At 38.6% G+C, this 15,568-nt stretch overlaps 1 protein-coding gene and 1 long non-coding RNA gene across 9 annotated transcripts in view; one reads left to right on the top strand and one right to left on the bottom strand.

Annotated features, from left to right (window-relative positions):
• Positions 1-1,702: 1,702 nt before the first annotated feature.
• RDX (radixin) overlaps positions 1,703-15,568 on the top strand; it is a 141,833-nt gene continuing 127,967 nt past the window's right edge. For 3 of the 8 annotated variants that reach the window (XM_056794431.1, XM_007494866.3, XM_056794425.1), the window contains exon 1: positions 1,703-2,154. The gene's annotated coding sequence lies outside the window, so the exon portion shown is untranslated. Of the gene's footprint in view, positions 2,401-2,990; positions 3,105-15,568 lie in introns of all 8 variants that reach the window. The other 5 variants (XM_056794430.1, XM_056794427.1, XM_056794426.1 and 2 more) reach the window with 4 other exon arrangements.
• LOC107652431 (uncharacterized) overlaps positions 3,494-15,568 on the bottom strand; it is an 83,716-nt gene continuing 71,641 nt past the window's right edge. The window contains exon 3 of the long non-coding RNA XR_008911313.1: positions 3,494-9,510. This is a non-coding gene — a long non-coding RNA (uncharacterized LOC107652431). The remainder of the gene's footprint in view (positions 9,511-15,568) is intronic.

The following is a 15,568-nucleotide window of genomic DNA, read 5'->3' on the forward strand; positions in this document are numbered from 1 at the left end:
AGCATATTTTCTGATAACAAATTCAGTGGCCTTTCTACCATAAACACAAAACAGGATGGGAATTAATGAGTAGGGGAAAATTGGTTGTGTTTTTAAGATATCATTTAGATCTTGTAAAAGAATTCCTAATTTAGGACATACAGAGAACTTAACCAGATTTATATTCTATAGCTATTATAAACACCTAATATTACAGGTTCAGATTTTAAAGTATGAAGAAATATGACACAATGGAAAGAATCCTGGATAAGGAATCAGTAAAGCCTAAGGTTCTAGCTGTGACTAGTCACTAACTCAAGATTTTGGGCAAGACATAATCTCTCAGGGACTTAATTTCATCATCTGTAAAATAAAGGGTTTGAGCCAGATGATCAGTGAAGTCCTTTTCAGCTAAAGGATTAATTAGGTTGGCTGTACCTTATGTTACACATTCCTGCAATTACTCCCTGTTTTCCTATAGAATATTCTTTAGAACTAGAGCTAGGGACTAGAAGGAGGCAAGGTAGGCAGCCACCCAGTGTGCAACAGGTGGGGGTGGTTATAACTTAGTGTTCATTTTTAGAAAGACACATATTTAATGCCAGAAAATTTCATTCTTAATAGTACATAAGTATAAACTGAGATTATTCACATGTGCCTCTAGTGGATGTCAGCACATGGGGGAATTTCCCGAAGGTTTCCTAGGGAGCACAAGTTCCACACAATCCCAGTTCTGTTTAGAGTTGAAATCATTATTGTCTTTACTGTAAATTACTTGTCTTCTCCATACTAGGCCCCAGATAAACATTTGTTGAATTTAATTGGCCAGCCAATGCCTTATGGAGCTTCCAGACCATTCCCCAGTGTATACTGCATGTTGTAAGTGTTCATTAAACTTGTGTTGTATTATCTTGATTAAAATTTTTTTTTCTTCCATGTTAAAATTTCCTAGGTAAAGAGTTGAAGACTGAGTATCTCCACTGAGGTGGAGTCTGGAAATCGTCCTTAAGTATTCGAGTTTCTGAATTGTTTAAACCTATCAAAATATTTTCAATTTTGTTTTGTCTCAAGTCTTGCAACCTTTGAAATATCTGTCCCTTTGTCACATGACAACCACAAAATAAAACATTTGCGCTTTGGTTTGCGTCTTTGACCAGGAAGAAGAATCGATTATTGGTTGAGAATTAAATATCCTCAAATGAGTTCCTGGGAAGGGTCAAGGCGAGTTTAAACTTTTCTCTCCTTAGGAAGATGAGCGTCCCAGCGCAAGTTCAGGTCGGTCCAGGGTGGCTGACCCTGGGCATTTCTGTAGATTCTTCAATTCCTCGCTCCAGAGGAGGACGAGAACACCAGCTGTAAGGGCTTCTATTCTTCCGGACATATCCAGAGTCTCCTCTTCAATTTTCCTTCTCAAGGGAAGGATTCCACATATCCCCACATAAGGATGGGGCTAGCTAACATCCGGGACAGGGACGGGTGGACGGAGAAGAAAACAGGCTTCTCGGTCCGGACAGCGGGGGAGGGGGGGGGGGAAGTGAGGGCGGGAGAGAGAGAGAGAGAGAGAGAGAGAGAGAGAGGGAGAGAGGACGCCACCTCGTGGGGGGCGGGGGCGGCTCCCGAGGCGGAGGCAGTGGCCGCGGTGCACAGACCGTAGCGCATTGCCGCCCGCCGGCAGAGGGAGGGCAAGTGGGGGGGGGGGGGTGGCGCGGGGCAGCCCCGCCTTTTCCCCGGAGGAGCCGCCGGGCGGCCATATTGCGGAGCTGTCTGCGGTGGCGGTGGCGGCAGCGGCGGCGGCGGCGGCGGCGGTGGTGGCGGCGGCGGCGCGTCTCCTTTACAGCAGCCCAGCACTCATTTAAAAACCCTGTACCGCCGCCCCCTCCAGGCTCCGGTGGCCTAGTTGCCTTTCGGCCAGAAGGTGACTAAACCGGCAACTCCCTCGTCCAGCTTCGACTTTTCAGGGGCTTCTCCCCCGCACCCAGAAAGCCGTGAAGGGGGAGGGGATAACTAAGTTGGTGACAATTCCTTCCCAAGCCAAGCTAGTTCCCCGGACCCTGGCGGAGGCTGTTGGTACCTAGCCAAGGGAGCTTCGCCTGGCGCTTTGGCGGAGGATCCCGGATAGCCCTCCGCCGCCGGCCCTCGCCCCCCTCGCGCCTCCTGTGCCGCCGCGCGCACCAGGTGAGCGGGGCCGCAAGCCAATGGGGGGGGAGGGGCAGCGCCCGTGTCACGATCCCCTCGAGGACGGCTCTGGCCCGTGGCTATGCCTGTGCGGCAATAGGGGAGGGGGCCTTCGGGAGATTGGACCCGACCTAACGGTCCAGCTGGGAGCAAAGTCCGGGAACAACGTGAGGGGAGGGGGACTTCAGGGCCCGAGACTCTTCTGGCAGCGGCCAGTAAGGAGTTGAAGTTTGTGTGTGGCTTCGGGTAAGAGGACTAGTATGGAACTCCTCTGTCCCCAATCCCCCCCTCCCCCATGTAATATATATCATGCAAACGTGGGGGCACGCATTAATATGTACGTGTATACGCATATACACTAGAGTTGTATCGACGTCATTCTAAGCCGAGGATTTATTTTTCATTATTCAAAAATGTGGTTTGATTCACCTTTCTTCCTCCTTTGCTTACACTTTTCTCTCAATTCCCCTTTTTTCTCCTTTAATTCCTTTGCTTCCCCCACTACACACACACACACACACACACACACACACACACACACACACACGCATGCACGCACACGCACACTTCTTTCAGCTGGCTCTACTTGGGACTTTATTGGTTTACTACTTTTTCCATTTGTAGAGCACTTGAAAATACTTATATTGAGTAACATGATTTGAATTCTTCAAGATAGAGTACAATTTCGTAAAATTCTTCTCATTAAGCTTGCAGGATTGGGAAAGAGGTGCTCAGTTATTAGAAGGTGTGCTTATTAAGGTCCTGCTTGGGCAAAGGATGTTGTCTTTACCACACTTTTTCTTTTTTTTTTTTTGTCTTGGCACTATTCTTCTGAGCTCCACCTCTCTTCACCCCTTCCTTGCCTCCGCCCTTCTCCTGCCGCCACCTCCCCCATAACTGCAGTAGCACCGCTGCTGCCACTTGGAGATTGCGGGCTGCAGCATATTAAGGTAAGTGGAGGAGGTTCCTTGGCTTGGGGGCAGTTTTAGCCTCTTGCTGGTGTGATCTTTACCTGCTGCTGCAAAATGGCTTTAGAGTTGTATCTTGTGTCCTATTAGCTAGTCCATATCACTGTCATTTGTTGTAATAAATTACAATTATGTGAATTTTCCTTCTCATTGTGGGTTCCAAACTTTGCAAAATCAGCTTTGAAAGTGAACCAAATGTTTATATTTCTTTAAACTTAATTGTGGATTACATCCCTCAAAAGAATATTTTCTTTAAACATAAACGTTTTAATTCTCAACATTAGAATAGTTTAGTGTAACTTTTCAAGAAACCTTTTTGAAATATAAATTTTGCAAAGTACATCTTAATGAAGGAATTTGTGACAATCCTCAACGTTTAATTCTGTCATGATGTAAATGTGATAGCATTTTTTTAAAAAGTACTTATTTGATAAATAAGTCCCTTGAAATGGCCATTGCCTTCTAATATTTACAGAGTCCACATTTTAGATATACTAAATACTGGTTTGCACAATGAACAGAGCTCTGAATGAACAATTGTTCTGTGTGGAGCATCGCATAAATATTACTCATCCATTTCAGGTCAAAACAAAACAAACCATTAGATTTAGGAACAAAAAAATGTAGAAAACTTTTTTTATATTTTAGGATTCTTTTGCTTTCCATAAACTTGCTTTAATAATGGGATGTTTATAATGTAAAAGAGTTCATCTTCATTTTTGGTTAACTGAAAATATATATTCATATTTTGGAAGATTACACTCTGTATGATTTTCTTAAATGTGTTGTGTGGCATAGTTAACATCCCTTCCAACTCCAAAATCTTTTATCAGTGCTTAGAATAGTGCTGAGTTAGATAGTAGGCACTTGTTGATGTATTATTAGCACTTCCATATTTCATGGAGCTGTGATTGGGGTGGTGGTGATGTTGAGATCTTGATTAAAATTCCTTTGATTTTGGGCTTCAAGAAAAACATAGCTTTAAAGATAGGGTTAATTATATGAATATATATTAATCAATTTTTAAGGAGAATTAAATATCAAATATATACCAGGCCTCTTACTTTTTTTAGAAGGGATAGAAACATATAAAAAAAATCAGTTTAATTTAGGAAATATTAAAAAAATTATGGGAAGATGTCCAGGATGGGGAATTTATTTTAGAAATAACTTAGAATGGATGGGTTCTCATTTTAAGATGTTGAGGGAGGGGGGAATGTCAAATTCATTTTAAAGATGATTCTTCCCTTTTGTATATTAGAGATTATAAACTTCACTGACCTAACCTTTGACTGTCAAGGGAATTATAGCATTGAGAAAGGGCTGGTTTTTTGTTTGTTTTCATCTTTTTTTTAAACCCTTACCTTTTGCCTTAGAATCAATACTGTATATGGTTCCAAGACAGAAGAGTGGTGAAAGATAGGCAATGGAGGTTAAGTGACTTGACCAGGGTCACACAGCTGGGAAGGGTCTGGGGCTAGATTTGAACCTAGGACCTCCTGTCTCTAGGCCTGGTTCTCAATCCACTGAGCAACCCAGCTGCCACTCCCCGCCTGTTTGTTTTTTTGTTCCTTTTGCTTTTCCAAGCACAATTAGAAGAGAATTTGGACCTAATCAAATATAGTAATTTTTTTTTGTCATGCTAGCATTGTGATTTATTTCTTATCTAGGATTCTGGCCTATTATTTTCAAATTGTTGTTCCTGCATAGCTGCTTTATTGTTGATTTTTAATTTTACAAACAAGTTCTTTTTAATGTCTTTTTTATTGATTCATAGAATTATGAAGTCTTATCTTTCATACTCCTGTCATTTAAAAATGTGAACAAATCTTTACTAATATTGCAATAGGCAAATATGCCTAAGGTTGGAAAAATTGGTCTGTGCTGACAGGTGGTTTCTTATGGAGAAGTGTATAGTAGAGATGGTTAACTTATTTTGCTTTGTAGATTTTGAAGGTTGAACAGAAGGCATACATAGACAAGATGACTTTACACAGCATGGCTTATTCTATGTCTTTTGTGATGTGGAATATACTGGTGTGAGCCAACTTTCCTGAGACTCAGGCTTTTTCTGGAACTACAGTGGAGTTAATGTCAGTAGATATTTGTTAAGTACCTACTGTGTTCCAGGCACACTGTGTTAAGTGCTGAGGATGCAAAAAAGAAACAAACAATAGTCTATCCCTCCATTTGACTACTTTGAACCTTATGGCCTCACTGAGCAATTGAAGACCATGCTAGTAGCCTCTTCAAATTCTGAGACTTTTTAAGCCAGATCATATCTTTGCTGCCCTTCCAGCCTTAATCCACCTCCAAATCTTGTCTGGATTCTGGATCATTTTTTCTGTGTTTGGGACCACTTCCAATTAGCCTCACATTTTACCTTACCTCTTGATATCTTGCTACTTGAAAACCTTGCCTCTTAAATTTACTAACAAGTATTCCATAAGAAACATTGTTTTAATGAATTACTGCTATATTATAACTAAAGAGTGCAGTTATAAGCAATTCTTTAACTGTAACATATTATTAACCTTAACTCACTCTAGATATGCAAATAGTTGTTATAACAACTTAGGCCTAGGGAGAATCTGATCAAATGTTCAATACTTATTTTTCTGTGTTAATGTGGAAAAACTTAGGTTTACATTTTAAGTAATCATACTTGTTTTTAGATTTGCTTTTTTTTTTTTTAATTTAAGAAATACCCTTATTTAAGATTGAATTACGAGAATGTGGTATGGAGAAGATTGAGGTGGCTCGGTGTATTAAGAACATACTGGGTTCAAATTTGGTCTTAGACATTTTTTAGCTTTTTGATCCTGGGCATGTCACTCAGCCTCCATTGCCTATCCCATATCACTTTTCTGCCTTAGAACCAGTATTGGTTATAAGATGGAAGGTGGGAGATTTTTTAAATTTAAAAAATAGTATGATATAAATAACTTGAAATGGTGGAATAATCAATTTAAATTAAAATTAAGATAGATGTTTTGAATGCCAGTTTGAATGTATTGATTATACCATTAAAAGACACTTGATAAAAAATCATTTAAAAGTATTATTTCATAAGAACCATGTCTAACATTATTTGATTATAATGTTGGTTTTTATATCAACAAGCATTTTTTAAACACATGCCAGGCACTCTACCAAGCACTGGGGATAAAAAAGAAAGATAGATTCCCGCTCTCAAGGAGCTTATGTTTACAGTGGGGGTAGCTAGGTGGTACAGTGAATAGAAGATGGGACTTGAAGCCAGGAAGACCATAATTTGAATTTTACCTCAGACACTTTAAAAATAACTCTATGATCCTGGACAAATCACTCTGTGCTTCAGTTTCCTCATCTGTAAAATGAGGACAATAATAGCACCTGCCTCATAGAATTCTTACAAGAGTCAAATGAGGTAACATATATAAAGCATTGCTTGTTGTCCTTCATACTTCAATGGCCCTGACCCCACTTGAGTAGTACCTTTTTTGTCTGTAGGTGACCAGGAAGCAACTTCAATAAGAACAGACTACACAACACACCCACATACACACACACCCACCCTCCCCCCCCACACACACACGTATGCCCAGCTGCCCTTTAAGGCAACACAGCTTGCCCTTAAGGTCCATGGGTCCTTTCAAGCCCTTGGCTTTGTTACCTTTTCCTAGCTTATGTTGGTTGGGGGGAGGAAGCACTTGTGGATATTGGTCCTTTCATTGGACACATTTTTGGCATAGTGAAAAAGTATAGAGAGCTAAAAGCCTAAAGACTTGGTTACTAATTCTGACTGCCACTTACCCTGGGCAAGTCATTTGGTCTCTTTGAGTACTCTTTGAGTCTCAGTTTCTCCATTTGGGAATGATGATGTTGGATTAGATTACTTCTTAAAAAAACTTGAAAATTGTATGACTTTATGACTTATTTACAAGTATGAAGCAGTATAATTTAAATTTGGGATATCAGATGTAAAAAGTTTTGAGATCTTAAAGTTAATTTGTTGCTTTAAGAAAGCTATTTTCTTTGATACTGTTCAAAATTAAGAGGACAAGGAACTATTGGAAGATGGCTTTAGATACTGTATCTAAAGAGAGTGTGCTGCAGGGAGCTGCTAGGTAGCTCAATGGATTGAAAGACAGGAAATCTTGGGTTCAAATTTGCCCTAAGATTCTTCTTAGCTATGTGATTCTGGGCAAGTCATCTAACCTCCAGTGCCAAGATCTTATCATTCTTCTGTCTTGGAATCAATATATGGTTAAAAAAAAGTATGAGATGCAGTGTTTTTTATATATACATATATTTAAACATATATACACATATTTAAACCCTTGCCTTCCATCTTAGAATCAATACTGTGTATTGGTTCTAAGGCAGAAGAGTGGTAAGGGCTAGGTAGTGGGGTTTAAGTGACTTGCCTAGGGTCACTCAGCTAGGAAGTGTCTAAGGTCAGATTTGCACCTAGGACCTCCCCTATCTCTAGGCCTGGCTCTCAATCTACTGAGCTATCCAGCTGCTCCCTGCAGGGTTACATTAACTTTTCAGCAGGATCATGGGATTTATGATCATTTCAGGATAATGTGTTTATAACACTAAGAGAGGGAATAATATTCTTTATAAATTGTTGTTGTATTGGGATTGAAGAGGACCTTAACTTTCCAAACAGTTTTTGTTTATAGGTGAAAAACTAAAGGCAGATGATCCTGCTCATAGGCCAGTGATTTTTTTTAAAACCTTTTCCTTCCATCATAGAATCAATAATAAGAATTGGTTCCAAGGCAAAAGAATAGTAAGGGCTAGGCAATTGGGAGTTAAGTGAATTGCACAGGGTCACACAGCTAGAAAGTATCTGAAGCCAGATTTGTGTTTCCTAGTTGCCCAACTCATTTAAAAAATGTGTGTTATGGCAGTCTGCTGAAACTTGATGCACTCCTCCTCAAAATAATGTTTTGTTGTTTGCATTCAAAATTGAAGAAAATGCCCAGTTTCAGTTAGAAGTTAGTAAAAATAAAGATGTATTAATTTCATAGACAGAATAGATATTCTCATTGTGTCCTGCAAAAAGCCTTGAGGAAGAGGCAGCAGGGTGGCCCAGTGGATAGAGAGCCCCTAAAGGACAGGAGGTCCTCAGTTCAAAACTGGCCTCAGACATTTCTTAGCTATGTGACCCTGGGCAAATCACTTAATCTCATTTCCTAGTCTTTACCAATCTTCTGACTTGGAAGAGACAATTAGTATTGATTCTAAGACAAAAGGTAAGGGTTTAAAAAAAAGCCTTGAAGGGCAGTCATATCCTTACCCTCAATATGAGCAAGTTTTTTAGCTCTTGTTACATACTGTTCTCGCATAGAATCACAGAATATTAGAGTATGAAGTCACTTCAGGGAACATCTTATTCAATTCTCGTTATAACAAGAATCCTGTCTACAACTTCAGTTGCAAATATCTTTTAGCCTTCATGTGAAGACTAAAAGTATTAGAGAATTTGCTTTCAATCATTAAATCAAAAAGTAGTGCCAGGAAATGGAGATACAAGTATAAGATAAAATAGTTCTTGCTCTCAAGGAGCTTATGCTCTATGGTGGATAGATGTTCTCAGGTTAGTAAATACAGGACATGTACAAATATGAATATAAAGTGACTTGGAGTGAGCATTATTCAAGGACTCTGGAAAAGTCTCTTGAAGGAGATGGTACTTGAAACACCTCCAGAGGCTGTTTTGAATTTCCTCTTCTGCCCTATTCTGTACTCTAGGCTAGACCCTTGATGTCATTCCCTATTGTCTTTGCTCCAGGTTATTATGAAGAGTTGCTTCTTTCCTAAGGTCAGGCAATTCTCTACCTGACTCCATATCCTTCTGTTATCCTTTTCAACTTGAATCTCACCTTATTTATTGATTCTAGATTCATTATTTCTACATTTTTACTTCCCTAGCCCCTTGTAGTCTGGCTTCTCAACTTACCACTTGACTGAAATGACTCTATGAGATTCTCTTAATTGCTAAATATGATGCTTCTTCTCAGTTTTCATCCTTTAAATAAACCTCACTGCAGCTTTTGATACACTTAATCGCCTCTTGTTCCTGCATATCTTCCACTCTCTCCTGATTCTTTTCTTAGTTGTTTCACTGTTCTTTTAATGACTTTTTAAAATTGGATCATCATCTTTGTTCTACCCTCTAACCTGACTGCCCTCTCAAAGTTCTGTTCTGGATGTGTTCTCTACCTGGATGTTCCATAGAATGATCAAATGGTTGTTCTTCTCTCCCTTCTCTCCTTTGTTTCTTTTCTTTTTGTTCTTCCTTCTTTCTTTTCTTTTCTTCCTCTCTTCTTTCCTCTGTGCCTCTTCCTCTTCTTCCTCTTTTTATTCCTCTGCCTTCATGGTACTTCCTGTGCAACTTAAAATATTAGAGAATTGAATTGATTAGAAAACTGAAAGGCTAAGTAATTTTCCCAGTCACACAATCAGTATTTCAGAGCCGTGGAATTCAGGGTTTTTGTCTAAAGTTGGCTCTCTATCTAGTAGAACACAATGACTCTCATTGCAGACTTAACATGACTAATACAAAAGGACAACTCTAACCTTCTAGTCAGCCTTGATTTCTTTACTTTCCTCAGCCCTTATATTCATTCAAAGGTCAAATATTGTCAACTTTACCTCCACAACATCTCTTATATCCACCTTTCTTTTTACTGACACAAACACATTCTAGTTAATAATGCTTATTCATTTACTGAAATGGACTTCTAATTTGTCTCTTTCTAATTTCTTCCTTCAAATCTTTTACAAAACTTCCAGAAGAGTCTTCCTAAATCACAAATGTAACTATATTACTCTTGTGCTAGCTTGGCATTTAAAATCCTTCATAGTCTATCTCCTGATACTATTTCCAAATTTATTTTTTCATCAGTCCTTTCCTACAATATATGTTTAAGCCAAACTTATCAGCTTTTAATGAGAATATAATAGAGTTGTATATTAATATTATCCCTTTAAGCCAGAGAAAAGAAAAACTTCTAGCAGCTTTTAACAACTAACAATTTAGTTTAATTAAAATAGAGATAGTAAAATGAATATAGTAAAGGCGAGATACATAGGAAACAGGTAGAGAAGGAAAATATCCTAATGTTATCCTATAATTACTACCTAAAACTGCTTATATCTACCTATAACTAACAACTACCCCACAAAGTTCCAACCCAATCCAGCCCAATCAAAACCAACCCAATCAGTGCTTAATTCAACCCCAATTAGGTCTGTCAATGAAGACCAGCCAGCTCCCCAAAAAGGTCAAAAAGCTCTCTAAAAACTAAAGCCAAAAACCCTCTCAGTAAGCTCAGGCCTGCCTTTATATTCCAGTAACTAAACACCAACTACCAACCCAACTTACTCCCAGCAACCAATTTCCCCGCAACTACCAGCCCTAACTATCAGCAACTGATAGCCTTTTTTCTACCCTTTTCCATCCTCCACATCCCCTGTTAAATTAAGAAAAGGAATAAAGAATTCCTTTTAATGCCATCAACTAGTATTTATTAAGGTCTACTATATGCTAGACCCATGTTGGCAAAGACCTGACATGTGTGTCCCCATGGCATGGAGGGGGCTGCTCTGTTCCTCCTTTACACCCCACCTGAGGACATTTTTTGCATGCCTTGCCCCTCTGTATTGGAGACCAAACTAAACACTTCCTCCTTCAACTCTCTGATTTGGGAAGGGGAGGGGGCACAGGCCACAGATTTATAGAACTCTTCTAATCAGCAGGAGTACAAAGAAAGGCAAGTAACTTACAATTTTATGGTGGAGACAACATAAATAACTGTGTACAAATAAGGTATACAGGGATAAGTTGGAGATAATTTTAGGTAAGGCACTAGTAATGTGAAGGTTGGTGCGAGAAGAGTTTGGGAAAGGTTTCTTGTATAAGGTAGAATTTTTATTTGAGACTTGAAAGAAGCTAGGATCTTTAGATGAGGAGAGGAGTGAACATTCAAAGGAAAGGAGATAACCAGGAATAGGAAGGAGGATCTTGAAGTAGGTAGGGTGAAGGTTGTAGAGGGGGTTGGTGGCATATCTTGGAGCTGGCCAGGAAGTGAGGTGGAAGACTAAGATTAGAAAAGATAAAATAAAAGCCTAAGGTGTTTCTAGGGGTAGAGTCTCAGGTTCTAGTGGAAAAGATACGGAGATAATGCCACAAATGCAGAAGGCAAGGTGTGAAATGCTCAGGGAAGTATTGACAAAAAGTGTTGAACAAGGACAGTTCTCTGAGGCATTCCAGAAGAGACTTCTTTCCAGTTTGACTTTAATCCACTAATATTAACTAATTCAATTAAATCAATTAATTTTACCATTAATAGTCATTAAGCCAGTTATGAAACTTCTTAATGGTACTAAACATCCAGTATATACACTGATGTCCTGACATTTATATAAGGGTTGCGTTGCTTCTTCAAGGCTATTTTAAAAGAAATCTGTCTTCTTTCTTCTCATCTCTCTGCCCTTTCTTCTCTTACCTCACTCCTTCCTTCACCTACTCTCCCAGTCAAGGGTTAAGGTAAGAAGGATCTACACTAGAAATGGAGGCTATGTGATTAGGACACACATGAGAGAGGTTGTAAAGGTAGAAACATCATGATTTGGTGATGTATTAGATACATAGGATAAATGAGAATAGAAAGTTGAGTATAACACTGAAGAACTGAGGGCAGAGGATAGAATAGAGTTGTTACTTCACCAAAGGATCAAACAGGGATAAAAGGAGAGTAACTAGTAAGTACAAGGATGATGGCCTGGCAGAGGGGCAAAACCAAGGACTTGATGGAATGGAGGCCATTGTGACGATAAAGAATAGTGTTAAGTGTTATAAGGCACAGGTAAATATGGAGTGATAAAAGATATGATCAGATAGAGGAATATTTTCTGATCACAAACTTGACTTTGTTGATGTTCATGAAACACTTTGCTAGTAATGGCAAGATTAAGTATTCCCATTTCTATGTGTAACTGAGGTAGAGAGTAAGTGATGGGAACTGAGTATATTGAGGACCCAGGAATTTAGGGTATTTGATGGGATTTCAGTGTATATAATGAAGACCTAGATGGGGAGGAGAGAAAAACTGTGAGCTAGGCATTAGGCTCATTGAAGAAGGGAAGAAAATGTGCTGGCAGTCAGTGAACAACTACCCAGATCCGAATTGGGCAATGAATTATTATAGGGTGAACCTCTAGAGAAGAAGTTGCTTAATTAAGGTGTTCAAGGAAGAGTCTGGCAGTGGCAATGAGGAGCAAAGAGTATTCTCTCTGAATCTTCTACTATGACCAGTGATTTGAGGAGGGGAGAAAGTTATAAAAGAAAATGTAGCCAGAACTGGAAAAGATGGTGAGAAAAGTAAATGGTGGTGAGGTGAGCCATATCTTGGTAAATGCCAAATAATGGAAAGAGAGAGAAAAAATTGAAAGGAATTTTGTTAATTATGGAACAAGCACCATACTAGAGGACACAGTAGATGGAGAAGGCAGATTTGAGGTGAGACAATGCTGGAGGAGGGTTGAGATGAATAGGCATGATGAAGTGGTGAATTATTGATGGAAAATAGGGTCCTTTTAGGTAGTTCAGGATTGAGCATCACTGGGATGAAGTAAGTATAAGTGGATTGAATTATATTAACAATTTAGTGGTGAATTCATGCAGTTTCAGCAGAGTAAGTACTATGGTGAAAGGCAGTGAATGGAGAATTGGGATCCATTACTGTTTTATAGTCTCTGAAATACTTTGTTAATTTAAAAGTCTGCTAAGCTGGAGATGAGACCCAAGGACACACATGTAAAGAAGTCCATAAGGCACTGGTGCCTTGGTGGTACAAGATGGAAGCTTAGGAACAAAATTTTGGAATAGAGCCAGCAAGGTACAGTAAAAAAGAAATTGGCTTTGGAGCCAGAGGCCTGGGATTCAAATCACTTTTCATTTATACTTGTGTGACCTTATGCAAGGAACCCCAGTTCTTATTTGTAAAACTAAAGAGGTTAGACTAGTGACCTCTAAGGACTCCTTATTAGGCTAGTCTGGCATGACTATTCTCCAGAAACTGTCCTTTAAATAATACTCTTTAGAATTTTACCACTAATTAAACCCAAGCTCACCTTCTTTACTTGGAAAAATCTACCCATTTTCCTTTTTTAAAGAATTGTAACCACATTTGCCTGCTTCTAGTTCTGAAGCTAAGCAACTCTTCTGTTCTTTGATTTTTTAGATATCAGATTTTTAGAGCTCAGCAATCACAAAGTCTAAATGTTCTATGATCATCCCAAACCTGGTGACATATTCAGTTAGCAAATCTAAGTGCACAAATGCCACTTCCTCAATTATCTTGGGTGTGAATGAGTATTTAAGATATCTTTAGAGGTACTGTCTAAACAGATACTATCAAGTAAGGGGATCTTCCAAAAGCTTCAAGAAGCTCTTGTAAGAATTTTAGGTTTTTATGCTAATATGAAAGTTCTAAAATAATATTGTGGTTGCCAATTTAAAAATATTACAGTATAAGTCAAAATGACTTTTAGCAGCTTTATTTACAAAGAGTTGGAAAGAGTAAAAGTGGGAAAATGTAGATAAATAGATAGAAAGTACTGCCTAGCTACAAATACCCTAAATTTAATCCTAATATCTCCAGACTGCAAATGCAAATCTGAAAGCGAATCTCACCAGAATCCAAAGTCCTAATTAGGAAGCTGAAATATGAAGACTGGTGAAGAATCTACTGAGAACCTCAGTGCACATGAGGCTAAGACTGCTGAGATTCTCACCAGAACTCACACTGAAGGGGGTATCCCACTGAAGTGCCAATGAGCAGAGAGGGTCTCCTCACTGAAGAACCAAGTAAGGAATTATTCCACTCACCACCTCAAGCTGACATAGGATCCAGGGAAAGAGATTCCTCCTCCAGTCTGGCTCAACAACACAAAGAGAATGAATCGGTCCTCAGATTGGCCTTTTAAAAGCAGTTTTCTTGACATCACTTCCTGTCATTTCCCCACTTTACAGGAACCAATTGCAGTCTTATAATTGCGCTGCTGGGGGTGGTGAGGTGGGCAGTGACCTTTGGAGGTGTGAGCTTACTTTAGTAATTAACTTGTGAACTCTCATACTTAGTGACTGGTAAGGTACTAAGAAGGGATACTTAAATTTTTGATTGATTAACTTAAAAGTTTGATGATTGATAGACAAAGAGTTTGATTCAGTCTTCACACTCTGTTGGTTGTCTATCCTCAGTAAAGTGCCAATAGCCAATTTATTCAATGCTTTCAGTATTATTGAGTATTGTTATTAAGATATAATAAAATCACAATTTAAGAATTTGTTTCATTTTACATTTGTTTGCTATATGTACCAGTTCCCTGTAACCATTTCACTAACTCCTCCCTCCCAAAACATTGTCAGAAGAGCCTTGCTAAAATATTTTATCTGGGACATGTCCAAAGGAATAATAATTCAGGACAGGCATAAATATGTTCAGAAATTGGTGAGGGGGTGAGGTGGTGTTAATTGTTTAATTTTAGGAGACTAGCATGGAGTAAAAAGAATACTTAAATGTATTTGGTAATGAATAAAATCTTGATAGCAAAATTGGATCGGCTGGCATCAATTATTGATACTTCAATATAGGACTTGTATGGACAAAACATAATACCACCTCTTTCTTTACCTCACAGGTGGAAAGGGAATTGATACTGAAAGGAGTGCAAAGTATTTTTGCATAATGAGTCTGCTTTGCCTTACCCTCCCCCTTCCCCAGTGAACAAGGCCTGTCCTAAACTGACAGGGTATTTTACATATCGAAGAGAAAATGCTTTACTTTTTATGCTTTTATATCATGACTAATTTATACTCTTTGAAAATTATGGCAAAAAAATATGGGCAATTCTAACGGTCTGTATTTTTCTGATTGTGCACCTGTTATCTTTGCATTCCAAATTTGATACTTTCCTCATCCATTTTTAGATTGACATAGGAAAACTTCTTTGTCAGTAGTTGAAGATATATTTGGTTCTCAAGAACTATCTTTCTAAGTTCAGAAAGGCTATCAACACAATTTGAGTGAATCATTCTTTACTTAATGAAGGTATAAACCAAATTTGAGAGTGTTTTATCTTTTTTGTTTGTTTGTTTTATACTGTATGTTCTTAGAATAGAAGGAGAGAACAAAGGACATCTTTATCTTTTCAGTAAAAAGGGTTAGATGGTACTGTTGAGGGTTTTATTGATAACTTGAAGCATAACTTAAAAGAACTTTTAGGTAGCTCATTGATAGAATTAGGATTTTAATCTAGTTTAATTTTATTCATCAAAAAGGCTTAATTCTAAATGAGAATCCTGTTAGGATATATATGTGTATGTGTACACACACACACACAAAGAGACAGAGACAGAAAAAAAAAAAGATATCTGGCAATCTATT

Source organism: Monodelphis domestica, chromosome 4 (genome assembly GCF_027887165.1).
Source record: "Monodelphis domestica isolate mMonDom1 chromosome 4, mMonDom1.pri, whole genome shotgun sequence".
In the NCBI taxonomy this organism is placed as follows: domain Eukaryota; kingdom Metazoa; phylum Chordata; class Mammalia; order Didelphimorphia; family Didelphidae; genus Monodelphis; species Monodelphis domestica.